The 20,531-nt window shown below is 32.0% G+C and overlaps 1 protein-coding gene across 6 annotated transcripts in view; it reads right to left on the bottom strand.

Moving 5' to 3' along the window:
• Window positions 1–20,531, bottom strand: part of LOC140445278 (octopamine receptor beta-2R-like) — a 1,072,317-nt gene that overhangs the window by 720,068 nt on the left and 331,718 nt on the right. For 5 of the 6 annotated variants that reach the window (XM_072537203.1, XM_072537205.1, XM_072537202.1 and 2 more), the window contains one exon: window positions 11,642–11,698. The exons of the other annotated variant lie outside the window; for it this stretch is intronic. The gene's annotated coding sequence lies outside the window, so the exon portion shown is untranslated. The remainder of the gene's footprint in view (window positions 1–11,641; window positions 11,699–20,531) is intronic. 6 annotated transcript variants of the gene reach the window in all.

Below are 20,531 nucleotides of genomic sequence, written 5' to 3'. Positions count from 1 at the left end.
TGGTGAACTTGTTGAGTACTGTTACATCTTATTTTTTTTTTAGTCACTCATGATTTCGTTCCTTGTTCGACCGTTTGGACTTTTCCACGTCTATGTTCTGTGCATATTTTTGTGAAAGAAGCTGTTCATGTTTAAGTTTAATTATTTTTAGTTGCCCATCTTGCAAAATATTCGCAACTTAAAATACCAAGTGTTTTTTAAACACGCCCCATTTATTATTTATCCAATTGGCTATTCTACCCTGCATATTCTTCCTCTTACAATAGATTCCGTCTTGTTACGATTTTTTTTTATTTTTACCATTTTCATAAGCTTCGGCCCTGGTCTAGTTTAAACCCTTTACTGGTTGAAGTAAAAATAAATAAACAAAAATTTTATTCTAAAAATGAAAAATACAAATTTTTCAGAAAACTTAATCTAACAAATTGGAATAAGAAAAGAAAAGATGCTGAATTTATTAAACTAAAATTCCCGGAACTTAAACGATCATAAATATTAAAATTTTCCAAAGTGATGGTTGATAGTAGGTTATATTCCCACTTTAAGAATTTATTTCGTTTCGCCTGTGGTACTTTTCTTCTGTTTTTCTTTTTAATTAATCATTAAGCGAGGCTTATCCTTACATCCCTCAAAACATTTTTCATTTTTCTTGTAACAGGGTCAAAGTTATTAGCATCAGTTGTCTTTTATGGTTTTCGTTTCCAGATATTGATATAGGAGGAGCTAGGCCTTCTTGGTTAAATTTGTTAAAAATTCATTATATGGTAAACAGATTTCACTGGAGTTTTGAGTTATTCATAAGGTAGAAAGGGAAAACTATATGAAATATTCATTTCAATTGACATGTAAATGGAACATCGACTAAAAATTGAACTAAATCGACAAGTCTTTTGTATTTTGTTTTTGTGAATAATTATTATAATCCATATTAATAAAAATGAATCGCCGAAGTGATTGTACGGGCATCACTTTAGAACAACTGCACCAAATTAGATAATTTCTACCATTTCCCCGTTAACTCGGAAAATACCAATCACACGAAAATATTGTAAAAAGAAATTGTGGGAAATCGCATTTGCAATAATTTTATTTTTTACTGTTTTTGTGGAAGGAAAAGTTAAAAATGGCGGAGATACTAAACAAAAATGATTCTCCTTTAACCCTTTCGCTCACGACTTTTTATTTCGTATTACAAAAAATATATTATGTTGTTATCATTTTTGTTTATTTTTTTTAAGATTTTTAAATGTAATTTTAAAATTTTTAGTTTACTCTTAAACGGGTTAGGGGTTGTCCCCGTACGAGGACATTGTGAATAAGAGGAAATAAAATGGTAGAAACTCAAACTTTGTAGTAAATTTATTGTAGTGAATTACAAATAGTATTATGTTGTGTGATAATCAAAAAAACAATTTTTCTGTTTATCCAGGCACAAATGAATGTTACATTTGCAGCAGGTATACTTTGACTTTTCTTTACATCCCGGCTTTTTGCATCTGGAAAATTTTTCCGTTACTTTGGGTAGATGCACTATATTATCGAGACGAACTTCCTTTACTGGGTGCACTTCTATTTTAGTTATTTTGGAAATTGGCTGTTCAAAGCCATTGGATGGACGACCTCTTTTCCTAGTAACAGTTTAATTAGCCAATGTATTAAATCTAAAATATGTTTTTTAGGAACACTAAGAGACACGGCTCATTTTGTATACTCAATCTAGGCATTTGAGCACGCCAAATCAATAGCATGGCTAAATATTTTCAAGGTCCATTTACGAGATCGAATTTAAATCCTATACAATGCAATTAGAAAATTAAGGTTATCACCACCGCCCATATATGTGTTGTAATATTTGATTACTTTGGGTCTTTGAACTCTATTAAATTTTGTCTCTCTTGAATCCCACCAATCGCACATGTCAGGTGTACCAGAGCCCATATAATTGGATGCTACGACAACTGATTTGTTGTCATACCACTTAGTCATAATGACTTAACCATCCCCACTAACTACTTGCTCATAATATCCACGGCTTCGTTTTTTCTTTTTTTGTCATCACTGAAGGGTGAATTTTTGAAGCGATCTAAATATCTTTAGCAAAGTATAATCAGACTCTGTTTTGGAACCTTGATATAATATAAAATCAAACATCTGGCCGCTGCTTCCACAGATTGCAAAAACTTTTATCCCCCACGGCCTTGGTTTGTTCTTGACATAGTGTTTTACGTTTACCTTTTCGTTGAAAGGAATCATCTGCTTATCAATAGAAAAATTTGCTTCCAAGAGAAGAAAAAGCAGGAGAGCTCTTATAGTGTTGTAAAGAGGCCTTACCTTCCAAAAGCGATCGTTAGTATTCTGTTCCGCCTCTTCATTATTGACAAAATTCAAGTTTTGCCTCAACTTATAAAAACGGTTTATTGGCATGCTTTGACAAACTAGCGGACCAGCAAAATTAGGTTCCCATAACATATAATCCTTGGGTAGTGTAAATTTCCCATAAGAATATGAACACCAACGAACGATTTCATTTCTACTATATTTGTAGGTAAAAAGATGTTATTATTCTGCACGGCATATAAATTTGTAAATTCCACCATACGAGAAAGTAAATCGTCCGTAAAATATTTGAATTAAAAAGTAGATCGGCTCTCCAATTCTACAATTTCAATCTCCTCCTCTTGATGATGAGGAAAAGTAGGTGTAACATAGGTAATACCTGTACGCCATTCGATGTCATCTTTTGGTGTTATTGAACTTATAAATTCATCTTCTTGGTAACTACTTCCACCAGCATAAGTTTATTCATTTTGTTCATTAGCGACCTCTTCAACTATAATGTCATCAATTTCGTTAATATTTTGATCCGTTGCTCTACAAAAGAATGCCTAATTGATTTCTGTATGGTTTAGTTAGGTAGTAATAAAAATTACCTGTATTTCTCTGTATTTCCCACAACTCGTCTCCGTCATCTGATAAACATTCAACGTCCGACAAGCCCCGTTCCAATTCTTGAAGCAGTTCTTCATATATAAGTGGCTTTCTCCTGCTTATTTTGAAGCACTAGTACTTGAAGAAAACAGCAAATTAATTATTTTATAACATTCATCGCAAAAACTAACTCACCTCTAATTTAGTTTACTTATTCACACTGTCCTGATATGAGCACAATACTTTTCAGACAACAAAATCAACTAAACTAGCATAACTTTAGTCAAGTCTAATTATCTGGGCTTAAATATACACTTCTTTACTACCTATATTACGACTGTTACAGTATAGCAAAACAAAACACTAAAGTTACCAGCTGATATTCTGTCAACTTCAGAGGAAAGTTCCACAATGGTTTCTACGTCACATTTTCAAATCCCTTTTGTAGTGCTTCTACCCACAAATAGGTGGCGATATATGTTCTAAATTAAAGTTTCTTGTGTGCCTGTATGAAGACAACATGAATAAACAGTCACCACAGTTGTTCGAGTAATAAAAAAAAATGAAGAATTTTATGTCCTCGTATGAGGATACTATGAGCGAAAGGTTTAAACTCATGATGGTGGCCTCCGCAGCAGTTGGATTCAGTAGCGATTTTAAATTTACACTAATATTCTAATCTCCCGTAAAGGTTTAAATAATAAAATTTGGGACAACGCGCATGCAAGGTTAGGCATTTTTTGTCTAACTCGTCCGGTTCTATAGTGTGTTTTATACAGGGTGGTCCTTAAGTAATTGTACAAAAAAACAGTATATTCTATATTTTAAAATATTACGATTTCAGTCAACTTGCTGTATTAAAATATTGATGTTATAGACTAAGGAAATAAACAAAAAAGTACCCTGTTTGTGACACTGAACCGGTCAGGCAAACAACAGTTGTTTTGAGTAGTATGGATCTCTGTAACAAAAATTTATGTTTCCTGCAGTCGATTTTTTGAACGAAACTTATAAAAGTCATATAAAAACCTTCAAACTAGCGTTTTGTAAATGTTCCTATCTTTATTTGGTGCTAAGAAAGTTACAAAATAAGTCGAAAATGCCGGTTTTATATACATGTTAATACCTATTTTTAAAATAAACTTTTAACCTTTATATTACATACAATGTTGGATCTTGTGGTGCTTAATATATGATTGAAAATTCAAGTCGATCGGTCAAATACTTTAGAAGTTATTTAATTTGTTTATACCAAATTAATTTTTTTTGCAACAATGTAAGTCAGAAAATTATATAGTTATAATAATTGTACGGGTAGCTACTGAAAGAAAAATATTTATTCTATTATTATTATTAAAAAAAATTAGGAAAAATAATTTTAAATACCTATTGCAAAATAATTTGCTTTTTTGCTTATATACAGTTAGAATAACTTTTTAACCATTGACTGCAAAAAACATACAAACTATAAAATTTTTTTTTATATATATAGACAGCGTGGATGTTTTTACAAAGCCTCTAAAACGTCAAATCAGCATTTTTCGTCATTTTTAATTGTTTATTTGCATTTTACTTTTAAAGTAAGTATTTTACGAAAAAAAAATACAATATTTTTATAATTTGTTTTAAAAAATGTTAGATAAATAAATAGTAATAAATAAATAAATAGGTTGCCATGAAAATTTTTATATTGAGATTATTTTTCCATTGAGAAAAATCTTAAATTTTTATTTAAGATTTTTTATATTTAAAGAAATATTAGTAACTACTTTAAAGTAGAAAGAATTGAATAGGATAATCTGTTATTTTTTTAAATAAAATCCAATATAAATAAAATATTTATAAAGTTTATTAAAGAAGTATAAATATATTAATTATAAATATTTATATTTTACAATAAAAATTAACTCAAATATTCCTAAAAAAATTAAAAACTGAAAAAACATTGTTTAAACAAATTAGTTTGCGTATTTTACAATCTAATTATTTAAATAATACATATTCGTAATGTACGCAAAACGAACATACCAATTAAGAAAAGAAACGTCGAAATCCATAAACAAGAAACGGAGATACAGCTAACAGCACCTTTCCCCTCCTTCGCTTTCACTATTTGCAAGCCGACCAATTTTGAGAACCAGATATTTGAAGCTTTGTGAACGATTCAATTAAAAGGTAATCTTTTTCGAATTTTTCACATTGGAACAAAAACTTATATTAAAAAAAAGTCATTTGTGAGTGACCCAAAAGTGGGTTCATCTCGACGTTTCGCTACAATTGTATGTAGCTTCTTCAGGAGAACAAAAAAGAAAAAGAAACAAAAGAAAGGAAGATGGGTAGTTAGCAACGGTAACTCAGTTACTCAACGCAACCAGAGGCGAATACTAACTACCAAGATGGGCATTTGGTCACAGTAACTCAACTACTCAACGCAGCCAGAGGTGAAAACCAAATGCCAGGACAGGGATTCACGTCCAACAGCTCAGAACACTAACGCGTCGAGAGGCAGGGAGTGAATCCGACGATTACTCCGCTACCGCTCTATTTATAGTCGCGGTGACCTGTCGTGTCGGGACGTATCGGCACACTCCGTGGCGCGAACGTCAAGAAGCGCGCGCTGGCCAATCATGTGGCTGCATCGTGGTAGCGGGACCGGACAGCGGCTCTAGACTGAGATTCCAGATGGGAGACAAGTAGTATCCTTCCTCTCGATTGATATTATGTGGATTTTTTCGGATCTCTAGAGATTCGCGGATTTTCCTGGAATAAAAGAAGGGGCTCTTAGAAATAATATGGGTTTTTTCGAACAATATGGAATGACCGGTTTCTTGGCAGTGTTCTGCAACTGCAGAATGGGAGAAAAGACCTGACCGAATGCATCTTTGATGCTCTTGAATCCGAGTTTTGACGGAGCGACCAGTTTCGCCAATATACACTTGTCCACATGAACAAGGAATAGAATAGACACCACAGGAAGATAGGGGCGGTTATGGGTCCTTAGGAGAGGGTAGATATTGTGAGATTTTCTTGGGTGGTCGAAAAGTAGTCCACAATTCAAAATATTACACACCGACATCTACATCCCCCTTCACACCCTAGGACGACAAATTCAGAATCTTCGGGTAATACTCCTGTGGCTTTTCTTCCGTATATTCGAAGTGTCACTGATAGGATTGGCAAAATTCTTCGCAAAGAAGGTATCAGGACTACTTTTCGACCACCCAAGAAAATCTCACAATATCTACCCTCTCCTAAGGACCCATTACCGCCCCTATCTTCCTGTGGTGTCTATTCTATTCCTTGTTCATGTGGACAAGTGTATATTGGCGAAACTGGTCGCTCCGTCAAAACTCGGATTCAAGAGCATCAAAGATGCATTCGATCAGGTCTTTTCTCCCATTCTGCAGTTGCAGAACACTGCCAAGAAACCGGTCATTCCATATTGGAAGGAAAATCCGCGAATCTCTAGAGATCCGAAAAAATCCACATAATATCAATCGAGAGGAAGGATACTACTTGTCTCCCATCTGGAATCTCAGTCTAGAGCCGCCGTCCGGTCCCACTACCACGATGCAGCCGCATGATTGGCCAGCGCGCGCTTCTTGACGTTCGCGCCACGGAGTGTGCCGATACGTCCCGACACGACAGGTCACCGCGACTATAAATAGAGCGGTAGCGGAGTAATCGTCGGATTCACTCCCTGCCTCTCGACGCGTTAGTGTTCTGAGCTGTTGGACGTGAATCCCTGTCCTGGCATTTGGTTTTCACCTCTGGCTGCGTTGAGTAGTTGAGTTACTGTGACCAAATGCCCATCTTGGTAGTTAGTATTCGCCTCTGGTTGTGTTGAGTAACTGAGTTACCGTTGCTAACTACCCATCTTCCTTTCTTTTGTTTCTTTTTCTTTTTTGTTCTCCTGAAGAAGCTACATACAATTGTAGCGAAACGTCGAGATGAACCCACTTTTGGGTCACTCACAAATGACACGGTCCAAACCCGGAAGACGAATAAACTATAATTCTGACTCTGGCCGTGGAAGCCTACGATTTCATTTAACTATTAATCTGTTTACTTAGCTAGAGAAATTGTGTGTGTAAACGAATCAATGGTTTCTTTTAGAGGCAGGCTACTCGCAGAGAAAAAGTTTCTCTGTTGTAACAGTTCAGCAAATCCCATCACTCTGGTCACTCCGAAAAGAAAATGCCACGAGTTAAGTAAGGTGCAGGGACATAAGTATAAAACACGAAGATATTGTAAATCATGTTATGAAGCAAACATAAAAAATGAAGGTAATATAGTAGCAAAAAATAAAACTAAAACAGTTACTACACAATGTAAAGAGTCTGAAGGAACACCATTCTTGTGTTTACAATATTTTAATAAGTTACATACTGTTACACAGGTACATGAAATATAAAATGTAATGTGTTTGGAAACATATTTCAAAATAAAACTAAATTTTAAGCTTTATTTTTATTTCATTTAAAAAAAATATTTACCATTAAAATATCCTGTACGAAATGTTTGCACAGACCGTGCCGGGCCATTACATACGTTTTGTACACAGTTAGTTATGCCGGCGGTCTGGTAAGCTGCATTAAAAATAGAATTGTATTGTCGGTTATATCGGACCGACGTGGCGTGATGGAACATTTTGCCGCCGGTCTCATGGGCCCAGCACGGCAGTTAACTTGATAATTTTGAGCAGTAATTTTTTCATGTCTCTGTAATGCACTTTATGCCGATGTTTACTTCTCCATTATGGAATTAATTCTCCATTATCACTTGATTGATAAAATGCAACCAATGGTTCTAAACGGTACGAAATGTGTGAGCAATAAGGGGGCGGTACTTATCACCTACCATGGCGTACTCTGTGTACCGAATACGACTACTACTCTATAATTATTTACGATTTAAATTTTAGAAATACCATTCAGTCCTAAATTCAGTTTATTATTTTTATTAAGATGTTTATAAAGGACACTTACTATACGTCTAATCATAAATAAAAAGCTTACTCTCAACGACAAAATTTGTATTTGAATATAATTTAGTTTCTTTTTGGAGCTCCTTCCGGAAGATTTAAATTTGGGTGATTGAAAAGAAGTAGATTCGAGAGAACGAATATAAAACCTCCATTTCCAATGGTAATTGCGTTGAAATAAAAATATTTGGATTTAAAATAAAACTGACTACAAATTGCACATTGCATTTCCATCTAGTATCGGGTAAAATAGACTAAAAAATAGTATTACATTAAATTAGGTAAAAAAAACTAATGTTTCACTATCGGAAATAACTCGAAATATTATCTAATCAAATACATACCTAATAAAACAACAATGAAATAAAAAACGGGTGTGGCATACTTCTATACACGCGTTCGCCGTTACAAATTTATATGGGAGTCAATCTGCACAATCATTACATATGTAATGCTATAGGTAAGAGAGAGCAGAAAGAGAAACAGAATTAGGTATATAGGTATATGGTGCATCGTTTGCAGTATATAAACCACATGTGACCTGTAATAGGAGTATAGTAAATGAAAGATTGAATCAATATTTTATTGAAAATATATATTTTTATTTTCGTATATGTATAAAAGAAGTTGAATGCAAAAAAATTTTTTTACACATACACTGCAGTAAAATTCATTGTTTATTTTGTTATTAATAAAAAATACAATACAATACACTGCAACTAAATTCAATATAATAATACAATATAAATTAAAATGCAATATTCATAAGTATTTACAAATGACAATATACATAACTTACTTACTCATATGTTTAATTTACCATGATAATAATATTAATAAAAAATAATAATATTAATAAATATTAAATATATTTACAAAAGAAATATTTTTATTCTCGAGAGAGAAAGAGAGAGAAAATATATCTTTTGTCTCTCTCTTACCTATATCTTACATATATAATGAGTTTGCCGATTCACTCCAGTACAAATTTCCAACGTCGAACGCACGTATAGAACTATAACTTCAAAAAATGTTTGTGGAAGATTCCCACAGTAAAGTAAGGTTTTTAGATCCCAAAAAAAAATTAAAAGGTAATAATTTTTTTTTATTAATTCCATCCATTGACCCCTTTTAGTGGTCTTATTTGTTGCCTTCTGGACGAAATGCGTTTTTTGCTTCAAGGGGAATCTAGACTTTAAATAGAAAACTATTTTATGTAAAACATTTTCCTCCTAATATCTTCGCTATTTTTTTTTTTATTTTTTATTTTCGAATTAGCATGTTGAAAAAATATATATTTTTAAACTGAATTTAATAAATAAGATGCATTATCAATTAAAATTACAACCGTTAAATTTAAACAATTCTTTGCAAAGAGAACTTAAGTTAGTTAAGACCATTTTTATATTTTTAATGTGTATATAGTTTAAGACCTTTTTTATATGTATACAGGGTGTTTCAAAAAGGTATGTCATAAATTAAATCACGCATTCCGGGGACAAAAATAAATTGATGGAATCCAACTTACCTTAGTACAAAAGTGTACACAAAAAAAGTTACAGCCCTTTGAAGTTACAAAATAAAAATTGTTTTTTTTTGCATTATCTCCTCAACTACTTGACATTTTTTCGTAATAAAAAGGGACACGTTACTTTCTTATTATGAAAGCATTTTTCATACAAAAGAAACAAGAAACAAAATCTAAGCGCACAGAAAAATTTTAAGGGGGATGTGCAGCCCTAAATCCCCCCAAACTTTTGAGTACGTTCAAATCAAATCAATTTTGTGGTACCATTAGTTTAACAAATTATTTTTAAAATTTTTTGCCTCCTATCACTTTTTCGAAAAACTAGTTTTTTCCTAGTTGGCCACAAAATTACAATTAGTTCCTACGGATACAATAATTACAAACAGTTCCATCAATAATAGTCACTAATTTGAAGCTATCATTTATTTTGTGAATAAGATTATTATTACAAATTTTGATATTACAATGGCCTACACATTTCAGGAAATGGCAGATGCATTTAACTTTGGGTAAGTTGGATCAGAATAAATTATGATTTCAATAAACTATCGGGAATACCGTAGGTGAATGTCAAGGAAATAGTGCAGCAGCCGCAAAGCGTTATGCAGTAAAATACCCCAATCTGACCATTGATCATCGTTGGCGGAAAACGGGTACATTCCAACCGCAAGTTGCTGGCAATAGTGGTCGTCTAATAACGGATGCAACTGATGAAAACATTTTAGAAATCATTGAAAAAGTTCCTGGAACCAGTACAAGGGTAATAGCTGCTCAACTAAATGTTCCTCACGTGAGGGTTTGGAGGCGTTAAAAGGATCACCTGCTTAAACCCTATAACTTAACAATGGTTCAAGGGTTATTGGTTGAAGATTATCCTAAAAGGATTGGATTTTGCGATTGGTTGTTACTCGAAATGTTAATTTTATTAGAAATATTTTGTTTACCGACGAGGCTACCTTCAGTAGAAATAAAATAACAAATCATTAGAACGAGCACATTTGGGCCGACGAAAATCTTCACGCCAAAAAATCGACTCATCACCAAAGGACTTTCAGAGTTAATGTTTGGGCAGGAGTTATGGATAACAATCTAATAGGCCCAGTATTTCTTCCCAACAATTTAAATGGTGACAATTATTTGCAGTTTTTGGCAAACGATTTACAAGAGTATTTGGAAGAAGTGAATATTGGAATAAGGCAAAATATGTAGTTTCTACAAGATTACAGTAATAAAGTCCGGGAATACCTTTGTATTCCGTTCTAAGTCTCGGTGGATTGGAAAAGGTTATGACGCACCTATTTCTTGACCACCCAGAAGTCCAGGTCTTAACCCCATGTACTTTTGCTTTTGGGGGTTTATGAAAAAGCAAGTGTATTCTGTAACAATAGAGGACGAACAACAGTCGAGGGTTAGAATAATTGAAGCTGCAAATCAATTTCGTCAGAAAAAAAATATTTCAGCGCATTCAGTTTTCCTTATTAAAACGATACCGAATGTGTATTGAAGAAAATGGGGGTTATTTTGAACATTTTATTGTAATATCATATTTATAGAGGTTATAGACATTTTTTGTACTTAAACTTAAACTTAAAAAAATAAAATTAAACCAATAACTTTTAACGGGTTTTTACCCAGATATTTATTGGCTCAATACATGTACACCTAGTAAGTATTAACCACATTTTGCATTAACCTTAGTCAAAATTTAAATTTCACGTTCTCTTTAATTAAAGTGGTTATATACTTTTTAGGACACTGATGATGGAAAATAGATTCTGAGAACGTTTTGTTGTTTTAATTTAGCCCGATTGGGTTTGTTAATTATAAACCTTTTATAAAGTATTTTAATAAATTTTTTGTGATACATGGTATACAGCCAGCTACAGAAACTTAGTTTCCTTGTGGATTCCTTGATAAAGAAATTTTATTTATCGGGTTGATACCACCAGAAATATTAAATGAAAGTGGTTGATCAGACAGAGGATATATCAGTTCAGTAACTATATATTTTTAAGTCTGAATCCTGTAAAATTTTAAAAATAGCAAACCTATTCGTTTAAAAGTAAACCCAATAGATCAAAGAAACAATTCGCAGGTTTGATGTAATTTCTAAATAGAAATAAATCAGTACACCATTACAATAAACTAGTCAGTTTGCTTATATATAATAATTTTTCGTATTCATACAATTTTATATTTACCGTTTGGAGTTTATTTTGTGGTAACCGAAGCTTCATAATAACTGCACGATTAGGAACCTGGAACAAAAGTAAAGTTCGCTGTTAGTATTCATACGCACTAAACAAAAACACCAGCAAATTTAAAGGAATTCAGTTATGTTTTTGTTATGTTTATACAAAAAAATTGACAACAGCGATTGTCAAAAGTATCACAGTGTCAATTTCGTCTACGTTTGTACTTCCTCTGTAATATTTATATAGCCGAATAATATTCAATCATATAAATTATTTAAAAATTATTTGTTTATTTTAACGATATGTTGTAAAAGGTGCATATCAAAATCATTACAATTCAATCATCATACTGCAATGTTGTATTGCACACCGGATGCAATATATGACAGATAATCGTTTCCAGTTCTAATTAATTATTGATATATGCCTCAATGATGTTTCAGGCCGAATATTAGTTATAAATGACAACATCAACTTGATATCAAACCAATCGTTACCGGAATCACCGACTGTTTTCTATTTATAAAAAAAAGTAATTGTTACCTTGACATTGACATGTTAATATAATATCGGTGGTTGCGATAAATTATATTTTTTTCTGGATGTATAGTTATTAAATTAATTAAATAGTAAAAACAATTTAGGTAAAAACAATTAACTAAAAAATAAAGTTTTAATAAAAAAATTTAAACCAAGTACAAATTAATTCAATTACGCTGTTCAGAAAACATTACGAAGAAAACCTTTTTTTTTTTTGAAATATACTTAACAGGATTACACAGTCCCTTAATTATATTTATTTAATTTTTTTTTCTGGCAATCGTACAAAATTAAGCAAAACACGTTTCAAATAGTTAAAAAAATATTCTTTTTTTAGTTTTATAAAATTATCAATACGGTTATTATGTTATTAATATCGAATTTATTACATATATCCTATTAAAGCATTTAAAAAAAAATTTAAGAATAATAAATTTATATGTCATATAAAAACCTTCAAAATAGCGTTTTTTTAAATGTTTCTATCCTTATTTGTTGCTAAGAAAGTTGCAAATTAAGTCAAAAATTTCAATTTTTTAAATTTTATAAATGATATTAAATATAATTTAAATAATATTTATAAATGTTATTAACTCTTTTTAAAATAAACATATAACCTTTATATTACATACAACGTTGGGTCTTGTGGTGCTTAAAATAAGATCAAAATGTCAAGTCTTACGGGCAAATAGTTAAAACGTTATTTAATTTGTTTATCCCAAATTAAATTTTTTTGCAACAATATAAGCCAGAAAATTATATAGAAATTTTAACATTATTTAAGAAAACATGAAAAAATAATTTTAAATATTGCAAAATAATTTGGCAAAAACATGTCGATTTGTTGCTAATAAACAATTTGAATAACTTTTTAACCATTGCCTGCAAGACACTGATTTTTGTGTATTTGGAAAGCCTAAATTTTTTCACAAATTTAAAAAAAAAGCTGACTTATTACTAAAGCTCGGATTATAGGCAAAATGCCTTTTTTGCCTATTTTGCCTATTATAATTGTTTTTTGCACTTTTTGCCTTTTTTCGTAAATTCCGCCTATTTGTGCCTTTTTTAAAATTTCAATTTCATTTAAAATTTTTCACTACCCATGATATTATTCTATTACTAAACCATTCTATAATAAAATTTTGGGTTAATAATAAAATATCAATGGTTTGTTTATATAACAGATTTCTAGGAAAATGTACCTGATCGAGACTTGAGGGTTAACTATTTGGAAATCCCTAAGCTTTATTAGTTTATTATCAGTTGTACAGTCGGTTACTGTATCAGAGTTTAGTCACAAATTGCTATATCCTAGTTTAGTTTTGTTGCGTATACCGAAAAGCAAAGAACACGTTTTAAAACGTTTTAGACATTTGTGTGAAGAAAAGATGACATCTAAATTAAGGCTATGAATCGCACCTTACTCGGAACTTTCTCTAGAAGGAGATGAAGCATTTTGTAAACCATGCGGCAAATCGGTAAGTTTTATTTTTTCTCTTTTTTCTCGTCCCACAACATAACTAAATTCTAAAGCGGTTTATTTTTTTTTTAAATTTTCAGATTTCAACTAAAAAAAAGTACTTTATTGACCAGCATTGTGGAACCCCACTTCATAAACGTAATTTGGAAAAATTAAATTCCTCTTAGTTAGCCCAAATATCTCTGCGGGATAGTTTAAGCAGTTCAAAAAAAAAGAGGAAGACGCATTTAAATTTGATTTATGCCAGATGATGATTGCATCCAACATTCCTCTATATAAAGTTAATAACCCTAGTTTTAAATGCTTTTTCGAAAAATATCTTAATAAATCCTTACCGGACGAGAGTACATTGAGAAAACATACTGTGGAAAAATGTTATGTGGAATGTATTTCAAAAATTAAGCGGGAGTTAGAGGGCAATTTTTTGTATATTATCGTGGATGAAACGACAGATGTATCGGCAGGTATATAGCTAATTTAATGATTGGAATTTTGAACGAAAACTTTGCGAGAAAACCTTATTAAGTTGCCGTTAAAGAATTGGAAAAAACAAACAATTTAACAATAAGTCGATTTATACAAGATAGTTTAACAAACCTCTTTTTACCCAACGCTATACCAGTGAATAAAATAGTTTTAATGCTTTCAGATGCTGCGGCATATATGTTAAAAGCTGCTGTTAATTTAAAGATTTTTTATCCTAATTTAATTCATCAAAATGGTTAGAGTATATACACGAAGATATGCATATAATGAACATCAATATTAAAATTAAACAGAATAAAATGGAAAGAAGTGGTAAAAATATATGAAAAAATTTAAAATAAACTCAGAAGTACCTTCAAGCACATATTATTAGATATTATGGACACTATGGACATATATTATGGACACTACAAGAGAACATTGGATGGGTAAAGAGGGCCCCCGAAGGACGAACAATTTCGTGACTGAAAATCTCCGTACTTGACTTAAAGATAAAAATTGTTGTAATGATCCGTCAATATCCAAAACGAATAGGCACTAATGGAAGGAGAGCATAAAAGACTTTTGAACTTTAAAATAAGTAATAAATGAATTAGTATACAATAGTCTATATTGTACCACCGCTAATAACCTTTTATGGTTGATGTGGGTTATTTCCAATAAAAAAAAGACGAATCTTTGCCAAATAGTAAAAGAGAAAAATTGTGGAAAACTTGTACGTGAATTAAAATTCGTTTTTGAGAATAACAATAGAAATTCTGCTCTCATAGAGAAAGAAGAAATTATTTGTTGGAACAAGTAATATTTATGGAAATTAGAAAATTGAGAAGAGAACGAAAATATCAGGCATTTATAAAAGGTTTGTCTACGACCTTAAAATTTCAAAATGGTAAAAGTTGCCATTTAATTATCACTCATATTGGACAACATTTAAGTGTCGACAGGGAGCAGTCATTTTTTGATTAAACAATATCGAATTGGTGAGATTGCATTGTTTGGCTGACATATTTAAGGAGGATAAAGAAAATTAAAAATGTTCTTGGGACCCTATGATTTAGCTCTAATTTGTTCCGTAGCGTTAAAACTTTTGCTTGATTTATTTTTTTAGTGTTTCATGTGACTTATCCTCTTGTAATAATCTAGAATCAGAACTTACCACCAATTTAGTTATCCTAAATATGATATTTTATTTCTTTTAACATACTTTTTAATTAAATTACTCCTAATAAATTAGTAACCTTTATAGTTGCTGAATGAAATAAAGGAACTCTACACTGGAAGAGGCTCCTACATGCTATGTAAATAAACCAATTATTATTCTTTAATTTTGGATAGATTTTAATTTTACTGGAGTTAATAACAAAATATATTAAAAGTTTGTTTAATAAACTTTTAAAAAAGTTAAGCATACAGTTCTGCATTTAGATTTTTTTTCCAATTACTATGAGTATCCAATGCAATATATAAAGATATCTCACAGATAGAAAACGTTAAATGTTAAAAAACTTTCTGAAAGTAATTTCGGTGCTATCTTAAATTGATTTCGAGTAATTTTTCTCCTGGTAATTCGTTTCCCATCGAATCCTTATTTTTCAAGTTCTCCACCGAGAGTCTTTTGTCACCTGAGATTTTGATTTCAGCAAAAATTGAAAATTTCTATTAACTAGCAACGGTGCACTTTTCTTTTGTTTGATCTCTTAGGAATTTCGCTATTTTGTATTTATTTATATTTACTGAAGAGAAAAGCGGATTTTTAATTATTTGATTGCTTGAGCTAAATCAAAAATTATACAAAGTGTTATACTATATTATAATCGTCGAGGATAAAAAATTATATCTTTTACTGGTCTTGAAGACCTGTGATTTATCTTGCTCCTATATATTTTCTAAGATCAATCTAAGGTCAACCAGTCTCGTCAAAAATTTTGCCTATCGTTCTTTGATCAGAAAAGTACTATAGTCGGTTCACAATTTGTTGATAGCTCACTACAAGTTTAACCCCTTATTACAAAACTGAAATACAGAGAGGATAGGTAATACGATATAATAGTAAAAACCAACTTAAAACTGACGGTTTAAGACGTTTTCGACTAACCCACTTTATATCTGAAGGAATACAATACCTTATAATCCTATTACGGGGGTATTTTAAATTTTTAGAGATGAACGACCAGTTTCGTAGAGTATATGATTAAAACATTTATTTGAACTAAATAAATATATTTTTTTAGATTACATTATTACTCAGGGCAGAACGTCCCTGAAAACTTCTACAATGTTTATTTTAATATGTTATGTAACAGGGGTGAAAATAAAAGAGACAATATAGTATAATTTTTAATTGAAAATATTGCATGCAAAAGAAACTTTTTATTTATTCTAAAAAATATTTCATTCTGCCTTTAAATTTTTCAAAAATGCTTTTTAGATTTCTCAAGATTTGAAAAAAAAAAATTGATACATTTAAAACACATTGAACATTTTGACAGGCGACATTTTGCGCCTTTCCCCTTTAATACCTTACGATTACAACTACTATTACTTACCTTATATAATTACGATTAGAAAACTATTCAAATTCAAAATAAATAGGATTAACTTCGGAATCCGAGTCGTCTTGAGGGTTAATAATTAGGTTAATAATCTCTACGGTCGCATCAATTATGTTATCAAGATCCCACATTTTTTGTTCTTCTTCTATTACATGTCTTACTGCATCTTTCCAGTTTTGTTTTGTAATATGTTATAAAGACTCGTATAACAATTCACGTACAGCTTGTATTTTATATGACGTATTTTTTCTAGCCACATAACTTTTCATTTGTGCCCAAATGAGTTCAATTCGATTTATTTCGCAGTGGTAGGGTGGAAGTCTAAAGACTGTGTGATGTTTCGCCTTTCCGCCATTTTGTCAACTACGTATTTCTTGAACTTAGATTTGTGTTGCCGGGCAATTTTTAAAAGTTCTGCTTTTACCATTCCATCTTCGTAAGGCAGATACTTATTGCGCAGCCAGTCAAGAATATCCTGTTTCTTCCACGCATTCGTTAGAAGTCTTTCTACTAGTCGTGAATGATAAGGTGCATTATCTAATAATATAATTGAATTTGGTGGTATGTGTTTAATAATTTGCTCAACATACTCTTCGAAAACATCAGCTGTCATCTCCTCGTGATAGTCTTTTGTGCTTTTGGAATGAAATTCCAACAAACCATGCTTACCAAATCCTTTTTCACTGCCAATGTTAGAAATTATTAATCTACTGCCTTTACCAGAAGGTGGGGAGATACCAGTAGACCAACCTTCCATAAAGGCTTGCCTGGAGCTTAATATATTTTTATCTGACCAAATTTTTTTTAGAGTATGACCTGAGTTTACCCACGTTTCATCCTGGTAGAAGATGGGCCTTTCTTCAGCCCGGAATTTTTCGTATGAATCTTAGATAATTTCTGTTCCAACATCATCTTCTCCTCCCGGTCAATCAAAAGTGATTTTCGGTCTGATTTCTCCCACCGGAAATTTAATTCTTTTAAAACTTTTTAAATTTAGTTCGTCCACAATTTAGTTCGTCCGATATGAAGCAAATCCGGGTCGTCTCTAACTTCTTGTAAAATTTTGTTTAGGTTTGGTACTTCTTTTTTGAAAAAAAATCCATGAATTTTCCTTCGAATACCATTTTTGGCAAATTCATCAATTTCAATAGGCTTTTTCCCTCTCTTTAAGTTTTCGTTTGTATTTGGGTTAGCTATACCGTGTTTTTTTCTTTCTGATAGGAACCTATATAAAGTTGACTCTCCTACGCCAGTCATGTTGGCACAACTTTCGACTATGTTGCGAACAGTGTTTGTGGGATTCTGAGAAACCAGAGCATCGTGAACATTCAGGACAATAGTCTTCTCTCTTGGTGAATAGACAGACTTACTGACTGTACGCAACAGTACCGGTGTAAAACTTGATGATGAAGCCATCACAAACAATCCAACAAAACGAGCACGAGCGAAAGGTACGCATATGTTCTAAGGTATATGGAATAAAAAATCACTCACGCACTGCATATAATTCGCAAAAGAAATATTCGAGACGCTTATTACTGCCGTAGACGCGGAAACACCGACGAGCCATAAATTACATGCGATCAAAAACGTACTAAACAAAAAAATTGTTTTTGTTCGTAATAACTTCACCCTTTCAAGTTAAGTTTCGAATATAATTATATTATTAAAAATCTGGGGAATTCCATCTTATATATCTTGCAACGAATAGTACTTTCGGATATGAATTCCAGGTTTTCTAGTAAAGTGATTAAACGCGAAGATTAGTATTGAAATATCCAAAGAGATAAGGTATTCTTATTTACAAAATTGTTAATGGTTAAATTCTTATTTTTATTAATATAATATAATAACCAACTTTAGTCGTGAAAGTTTTAATTGTTTTTTTGCTAAATATATTAGCAAACACCTTAGGAACGCCTATGATTTACGACCGTTTTATGAGTTTGAGGCATATTTCGTGCTCTCAACAATTTGTGAACGAAGAATAGATACTAGAATAAACCAGTCGATAAAACGTGACATATAAATTTGTAAAGGGAAGAACGCAAAAAACAACAGTGAAGAATTCTCAAAATGTCCTATAGAAAAGTTTTTTTTTTTTATTTTCTGAGTGTAGAAATTTTTTACCAACTTTACTAGGTTAACCCATTCCTAGGGATAGCTGGCGTATGTTAAATTCAGGATAGAAGAATACATCCGAGCCCGTTTATTTCTAGAAGGAAGTCCAGAAAATGGATGCCTTCCTGTTATCCTCCTTACCAACTAAAACCACACAACAGCATTGAGTGAGTAACCGTGTCAGAATATTCGCAGTATAGGTATTTTTCTGTATTTGTCTTTCTAAAATTATGCATATACAACCTAAAACACATATCTTCTGTGAGCACTTGCATCAGGAAATAATCGAGTTGCCTGTAACCACAGTCCACCCAGTTCCTTAGGCTCGGGATTAGCATCTTAGTCGACTGGGTAACACTTTCTGCTGCTAACATATATGCAAAGGAACGCAACCCGTGGTAGTCCACAAGGCCGCCGCAGTTACAGTCCTGTAGGCGCTCTGTACTCGCAACCGACTCGTTCTGTCTATTTGACGCAGTTTTTTGGTGTTAGCTGTGTCTCTGCACATTAGAGTTCCACTACTCGTCTTTTTCATTTACTCTTCAGAATGATGGCTTCAGTCATCCCTGCTGAAAGTTTCAGTCCGTGATCTGTCCTCCAGTCCTTCACGACGCTGTCCGTATGTCTTGCTCAAAATTGGAGTTGTCCCGCGCTATTTTCAGCATAGCGAGATCATCCGCAAAGGCAAAAACGGGTTATACTTTCTTCGTATTCGCAGTTCATGACTTCGTCATATGCCAGGTTCCATAACGTCGAACTTAATACCGATACCTGTGGAACTCCTGTCGTTAAGTTAATGAGCGTACACTTATTAATCATGATCCTTCTTTGAATTAGAGCAGCAGATCCATCCAGCATTGTTTATCCTCAATATTGTGCAATATCTCAAGTACACTCAAAATTGCATCAATTATACTCTTTTCTTTGCAGAATCCGAACTGTCGCGGAGATAAGCCTTCTGATCTCTTAATCGAGCCATCAATCCGTCTCGTACAACTTCCCGATGTACGAGAAGAGGCATATGAAGCGATACTTTTCCCCAGTATTAAACAAATAATTATTTAGAAAAATTAGAAATATTTACATTCTGTAGTCGTATTTACTTTTGTGATATGTGACACGCCACGACAAAGTATGTTTCGATTTTTGACACACTGAGCTAAAAAAGGTTCGCCATCATTGCACTATAAAGTATTGGTTTATTTTTACCATGTACATTGTTTTAAATAAAAAAACACATGTCACTAGTTTACGTTTCATTCTTATTAGACTAGTAAATCAATTATTAGGCTTATCCATTGTGAGGATGTGAACTTCTGCGAGTATTTTAAACATTTGAAGTAATTCTTTAAAATTATTATTCTCATTGGTCCTAATAAATAAATTTAACTATTCTTTAATGTTAAAGTAAAGTTTTTTAATTTTAATAATTATTCTCTTTCACCAAACTTGGTATATCTGAGTAAGAAATAACAAGTTTTTTTATCTGCAAAAATATACAAAGTGCCTTATTAAAATTTAATAAGTTGAGAGCATTTCCAGTAATACGGGAGGAAGAGTAGTAAGAAAAAATATGGTATTATATGGGTCATGTGTCGTATGCATTCTTATTATGTGTCCAGCTCATCTAAGTCGCTGTGTTTTAATGAACGTTACGACATCTGATTCAATAAAGAGCCCTTGATAGTTTATAGCTCTAAATATTTTGCAGAGTATC

Source organism: Diabrotica undecimpunctata, chromosome 7 (assembly GCF_040954645.1).
Source record: "Diabrotica undecimpunctata isolate CICGRU chromosome 7, icDiaUnde3, whole genome shotgun sequence".
Lineage (NCBI taxonomy): Eukaryota > Metazoa > Arthropoda > Insecta > Coleoptera > Chrysomelidae > Diabrotica > Diabrotica undecimpunctata.
Note: the sequence above shows the minus strand (reverse complement) of the source record. Positions and strands in the feature narration are given on the sequence as shown.